Source organism: Pyrus communis, chromosome 16 (genome assembly GCF_963583255.1).
Source record: "Pyrus communis chromosome 16, drPyrComm1.1, whole genome shotgun sequence".
NCBI classification, from domain to species: Eukaryota; Viridiplantae; Streptophyta; class Magnoliopsida; order Rosales; family Rosaceae; genus Pyrus; species Pyrus communis.
In genome coordinates, this window is record NC_084818.1 from 17,938,300 (window position 1) to 17,945,882 (window position 7,583).

Consider the following 7,583-nt stretch of genomic DNA (forward strand, 5'->3'; position numbering starts at 1 on the left):
TATTTAATTTGATCATCATCATCATATCATTTTGCATTTGTTGGTGTTAGTCTCGGTGTCACAAGGTGAAGAGTTCAAAAGAAGCTATCATCTTGTGAAGGCTAGAGATGACTCCATTTTGGTGCCACAAGGTGATGAGGTCAAGAGAAGCTGCCACTTCATAAAGACCAAATGAATCCTCAACTCATGCAAAGTAAGGTTGCACAAAGGTAAAGCTACTTCGTAGATTAGATCTAGGAATTGAGATTTGTGTGGATCTTTGTATGAACCTTATTTGCACTAGTGGATTGGACTCAGTGGAGTGCTCCCGGTTTTTTAACCTTGTTCACATATCTTATTTACTAGTATATTTCATGCATCCCTTGAGTTGTTAATTGATATGTGTATGTGACGAAGTTTACACTGCATATTATGTGCTATGAATTGAATTGTTATTGACTAGGATAACTTGTAGTGAATTAAGTTTGATTCATAATTTGCGTTTAGTTAATTGATGAATTTGTACTTAGTTGACTGATAAGTTTGACTAGTCAATCCGGCATACTTTAATTCATAATTACTTTGTCACTGTTGTTGAACTGATATGTAAATGTGTCCTAGTTTAGGATTTGGGGTTGTGAAACTAATCTGGGCAAACTCTTATTAGTTAGACGTACTGGTCAACTTGGATCCATTCTTGCAAATACATTTTCTATCACTGACCAACTTGTAACTAGTTGACCAGATCATTTGGCTAGTTTACTGTGCAAGTTAAATTTTTATTTGTAGGATATTCCATCTGGTACCAATTTTAATAATGAAGTTTACAAAATGTACATGGTTCACCCTATGTTGGCCTACATCCACGAGGGTAGAGGAGTTCTCATTAATAATGTAGATTTTACATAATACAAAGGTTCAAGCATAATCATCATTAGTGAGTTCTAATAATGAATTAAGTACAATAATGGTTATTGGAACTATATTTTGCACACCGCCGTGGTGGAGATGCACAAATCTGAGTGACCTGCAAACCAATAAACAACTGTGAACAAGCCTTAGACCAGGGGGTGTGTGTGCCAGCTAAAGGCTTTCCTATGGTCAAGTTAGTAAGAAAGTATAAGACTCAAGCAATGGGCAAGAGAATCAGAGTGTTGTGATTGCATTACCAGAGAGGAACCTTAAATGGGTGTATATATACCAGTCAGGAGAAAGACCTTTATAGGGTAAAATTTGCAAAGGGTAAAATTTGCAAGGGGTAGCTATTTGTAATGATGAAGAGTATTGTGCGTGCATATTTGCAAGGGGTAGCTATTTGTATCTTTGAGTGACTTCAGTCTTTGTATACACCAATCTCAAGGTGGAAACCTTCATATTTGATGGTGAGATCCCTTGATACCATGTCTTTAAATAGCCCCCTCATAGTTGAGGTTTTTCATATTATCTTCATTTCTTTCCTTTAGTCTATATCATGAAGCCCTCCTCTTTTGCATCATGACCTTCTTTCCAAACTTAGCTCTCTCTTTGAGCTTTCAATGTTTAGGATTCTCAAACCAAAAACGCATTTTTCGGATATTAGTCTTTGTCAAGCATGATTAGGCAAGACAAAGTTAAACCATAATCCCATAGTAGCCTCCATTTCTTCTTGCAACTTGTTCCATAACATTCATCCCTCACCCTCTAATATGCGACATTCTGCTTGCAGTCTTAACATATAGGTTTAACTTCAAGAGGGCATTCTTGAAAGGGTTTTTCTTCATTGGAGCATTCTCCGCCTTCTCATGGGCATTCAACAATGACGACTGAACGTCGTCAGAGTTGATGATCTTGGACAAGTCTGCTTTGTAGTCTTCATAAGAGAATTTACATGCTAGGGGTGAGCGTGTGTCCCCTCTTGCCATATAGTTGTACTTTTTGTCACTATCCATTGCTTCCTTGTTCATGGACTAAAACTTTAAACCGGTAAATCTTTAGAAAGTAAATGAACTTTTAGAGAAAATGAGTAATGGAGTGAAACATGAGTAAGCTTATGGCCCAGAATAGAGCTTGAAGCCCTCTCGCTAACGTTGATTCGAAAAAATGACACCTCCCAAACTAAGTATTAATAAAGATTCCCATAGCGATAATCGGAGTACGACCTTACTCTAGTACCAGATATTAAACCTATGCAAAACTTTTTGCTCCGTACTTGCTGAAATGCATTTATCGGATTAAAAATGAGAAAACCTTGAATTGTACCTGAAATAACTTGAAAAAAAATGGGTAAAGTACAAAAAACTACCTCAACTATTGGGGTCATGACAGTTTCATACCTCATCTTTTAAAATTGACAATGTCATACCGCATCTTACGAATTTGTGACAATGTCATACCTCCGTCAATTTTTCTGTTAGTTTTTCTATTAAATGCTGATGTGGCAGGAGACGGGGACCACTTTCTATTAAAAAATTAATAAAATATTATTAAAGACTAAAAAAATATTTAATATTTTTAAAATATTAAAATAATAAATAAAAGTAAAATTAAAAAAAAAAAGGTAAAGTACAAAAAACTACCTCAACTATTGGGGTCACGACAGTTTCATACATCATCTTTTGAAATTGACAATGTCATACCGCATCTTACGAATTTGTGACAATGTCATACCTCCGTCAATTTTTCTGTTAAGTACTGACGTGGCTTGATTCAGGACATACTTTTTATTAAAAAATTATTAAAAACTAAAAAAACAATTTTTTAAATATTAAAATAATAATACTAAAAAGCAGAGAGAAAAAAAAAAAAAAAAAACCATCAGTTCGTCCCTCCCCTCCCCCTTCCCCCTTCCCCCTTCCCCCTCCTCTCTCTTCTCCCCATCTTCATTTTCTTCCCTCCCACCTGCAAACCCAAAAAAATAAAAAAAAATAAAAAAAATTTTGAAAACCCAACAACCCGTTGCGGAAGAACAACAAGGAGAAGGAGGAGGAGGAGGAGGAGGAGGAGGAAGAAGAAGAAGAGGAAAAAAAGAAGGGAGAAGGACAAGGAGGAAGAAGAAGAAGAGGAAGAAAAGGAGGAGAGGAAGAAAAAATAAAAAAAAAATTTGAAACCCATCAACACCCCCCCTGTGGAAGGAGAAGGAGAAGGAGAAGGAGAAGGAGAAGAAGAAGAGGAAAAAAAGAAGGAAAAAAACAAAAAAAAAATTTGAAAACCCATCAAACCCCAAATCCACCACTTTCATCCATTCTCCACATCATCTTCCGCACCCATCCTCCACCTTCTCTGCTCACCCATCTTCCTACCGACGGGATCAGGGGTTTTTTTTTTTTTTTTTTCTGGGTTGTAGGAGTGAGAAGAATGCGGAAGAAAAAGAAGAAGAAGAAGAAGAGGAAAAAAACAAAATTTTTTTTTGAAAACCCATCAAACCCCAAATCCACCACTTTCATCCATTCTCCACATCATCTTCCGCACCCATCCTCCACCTTCTCTGCTCACCCATCTTCATGCCGACGGGATCTAGGGTTTGTTTGTTTTTTTCTTTTTCTTTTTTTTTTTTTTTGCTCTTTCTGGGTTGCAGGAGGGAGAAGAATGCGGAAGAAAAAGAAGAAGAAGAAGAAGAAGAGGAAAAAAACAAGGAAAAAAACAAAAAAAAAAATTTGAAAACCCATCAAACCCCAAATCCACCACTTTCATCCATTCTCCACATCATCTTCCGCACCCATCCTCCACCTTCTCTGCTCACCCATCTTCTTGCCGACGGGATCTAGGGTTTTTATTTATTTATTTTTTTGTTTTTTCTGGGTTGCAGGAGGGAGACGGTTGTGGGTGGGTGTGGGGGGAAGACAAATTGGATTTTTTTTTTTTTTTTTTTTTTTGTTGGGATTTGCAGGTGGGGGAAGAAGATGAAGATGGGGAGAGGAGAGAGGAGGGAGGAAGGGGGAGGGGAGGGACGAAATGAGGGTTTTTTTTTTTTTTCTTCTGCTTTTTATTATTATTTTAATATTTAAAAATATTAAATAATTGTTTTTTAGTTTTTAATAATTTTTTAATAGAAAGTAGGTCCCGAATCAAGCCACGTCAGCACTTAACAGAAAAACCAACAGAAAAATTGATGGAGGTATGACATTGTCACAAATTCGTAAGATGCGGTATGACATTGTCAATTTTAAAAGATGAGGTATGAAACTGTTGTGACCCCAATAGTTGAGGTATTTTTTGTACTTTACCCCTTTTTTTAATTTTACTTTTATTTATTATTTTAATATTTAAAAAATATTAAATAATTTTTTTAGTTTTTAATAATATTTTAATAGAAAGTGGTCTCCATCTCTTGCCACGTCAGCATTTAACAGAAAAATTGATGGAGGTATGACATTGTCACAAATTCGTAAGATGCGGTATGACGTTGTCAATTTTAAAAGATGAGGTATGAAACTGTCATGACTCCAATAGTTAAGGTAGTTTTTTGTACTTTACCCAAAAAAAATATTTTCATCTTCCTATCTTACCCCACTTTCAAGGCCAAAGATCTTAATATTTACAAGGTGATGCCAAGTAAGGATTCACTTCTTAGTTCAATTTGCTTGTCTGTCTTCAGTGAATCTTAAACGAAAGTTCCTTGGAGACTTGGTCACCTGCATGCATGTCAGAAACACCTTTAGAATCTGTTTGTCGGACCTTATGCATCAAACCTGAGTGTTTCCTATCGAATTATCTTGGTTAACTTGGCCAAAGCATTTCTGCATATCGGAGCTCCATAAGAATAAAATTCCTCTTGGGGATTGCCTAGTCTGGTGCCTCTTCAGACCTGCTGAACACTTGGTGTCACAGAACATACTTGACATAGCATGTTGGTCTAGGATAAAAGTACTCATACTCTGGGTCGGAGTTCAGAGTCACCCATAGATGATTCTTGGATTGCCATTTTGACCCAAGTGATTGAGGCTCAACCTGCATCACCAAAAAATGATAGAAGAAATAAACATTGATCATAAAATAAACAAACTTCAAAATATCTTTATTGATAAAGGAAATGGGGTTGTTGACAAGGGGGTGTGATTGAATCTAGAAATGATTGCCTACATGTCTCTAAGATGGAGAAACATATTACCGGTGTAGTTTTAAGAAAATATGATATAACATAAGTATTGCATCATGGATCATCTTTGATGAACAACATATGACTGGACAGTAAGGGGATGAGTTCTCTATGGACTTGTCTTCACATAGACGGCATCATTGCAATTGAGTACAATGGATGGCCTATATATCCTTGGAAGGGGAATCAAATTGCGTGTAGTTTGGATGGTGCTCTAAGGGTAGTATTGTTTAAGCTTGGAGATATTCCATTTTTTTGGTGATCGAAGTTTCATCCATGTTTGCAGATTATAAGTTTCTTTGCCTCCTACTCCGACAACCTTGTGTGGTCTTTCCCAGTTTGCTTGATGAGCGCACATTTTACTATTTATTTTCTCCTGAAAGCTACATGTTATTGTGATATTTTGGACTTAGGTGAAAGGAATTACATAGTGTTGTGCTTTTATAGTTATATTAATGAGGTGGAGGAAAATATCATGTTAAAATTCCTTATTTTTAATTAAATCAAGTGGTCTGTTATGATTTAAGTGTCTACCTATTTGGCTTTATAATATACTTGTGATCTACATTCATTTTCTTTTGATTTATGTGCAGTGCATGTCACTTGTTGGAATTGGATAAGCCTTCAGCACGTGTTTATTTCATAGATCACAAGTCTATGCAAAACTGAACTGACAAGGAAAACAAAAAACCAAAAGAAAGCTGCATATTTCCTTTCCCATTTTTTAGGGTTAGCCTCCATACAAAACCAGAATAAAGAGAGATCTTAGTGAAGTTAAATTGGAGAGAAATATGGTGAATTACCTACACAAAGCAGTTTCAAATTCATGGGTCTTTGCCAAAAGCATAAATTTGGGATATTTGGTTGCACAATATGTTCAATTGTTGAGGAAGTCTGATCAGCTGTGGTGGATATCTATTTGGAGATGAAACTTCAATTGAAATTGAGAGGATAATTAAAAAAGTCACAGAGGGGGTTAGAAGCAGCAAGTAGACCAAAGGCACAAGGGAAAACATTGGCAAATGGAGAAAGTAATCAAGGTGTGTTTATTGTACAAAGTGGCTAGTAGATAATTGAAGAGTCCTTCGGTTTTCTTTTCTTCTAATGTTATCAATAAATGGGTTTTAACTCATTGTTGGTTACGGAGAAGAAAATTAAAATAGAAGAGGAAAAAGAAAAGGGGACTGATCAATTATTTAGCAGAAGCAGCAGAGCACAAGGATTTTTCAGTGTTTTTCTAAACTCAATATTCTTCTCATTTTTATTATGAATTCAATAATATTTTTTATTATGTTTCAAAACTAATTTTCCTTAGCTAGGGCTACATGTAGCCATGACTATGAATGCTTATATTCTCAAGTGAATCATTTCAAGTTTTTAGTTTCATTGAGTATCGTTTGCTGTGTTTATATGCTTGGTTTTAGTCTTGGTGGTTAGCTACCATCTTGACTTTTACTTGGTAAATTTGACGCAAGTTGTGCAGATGCCATGTTTTCAACTTGAGTGATAGCTTCTTGCAAATAGATACCATGAATTACCTAGTAGTAGATGCCATACTCTAGGATTTGTGTAGTCTTTATATAAATTTCCATTGATCGTAATGAGTTTCATGATGTTAAACTATTCCAGATGCCATGGATGGTTGCAAATTGGGATATACGTAATAGTCTAGATGCCATAGATATTACATGTGTTAGGGAAATTTGACTATCAATGAGATTGAGTACTTGTTAATAATTCGTTGCAGGAAATAAGTAGAATTGGTTATGGTGAGTCGGACGCTCTAGTGTTTTACTCGATTGAATTACAACTTGTTTTCTTGGCTGCCACTTTTTGCATTGTGATCAAACTTTCTTGTTTTTATTTGATTTTACTATTAGTTTCAATTCTCAAATCCATCTTTCATCAATCTTTGTTAAATTTCACTACGTTGCAATTGGATTTAAGTTAGTTGATTAGAATTAAATCATTTTCTGACGGACGATATTAAGTGCTTGCTTTCTATACTATCGAACAATTCGTACGCTTGCAAACATAAAATTTGGAACTAAGTTGGACTAATTTCTGTTAGTTTAAATTTGGCAACATTGCTATAAGCTTACCTTCTTCAGAGACCTTCATATTTTCAAAGACTTCTCTTAGAACCAGATCTCTAACTTGTAGGTTTCGAGGTTTGACACCTTTGTTGTAATACAACATGATCTGATGTTGGTAAGTGGCAAGTTGAACTTGAGCGTATTCTTGGCGTTTCTCAGCAAAGTCAAGGTCCAACTTGAGGGTTTTCGGACTGTTATGCGATACGCCAATAAGATCCTAGGCAATTCTTCTGGCCATTTACTTTTCTTCTCAAGTATTTTCTTCAAACATTGTAGGATGATTTTGTTCTAAACTTTTGCCTGCCCATTGCCTTGCAGATATGTTGGAGTGGAAGTAAGATGACGAATCCCAAGCTTTTTAGACTAATCGATGACCTCAGAACTAGTAAATTGCATCCCATTTCTATGAGTATGGTATGTCGAATACTGAATCG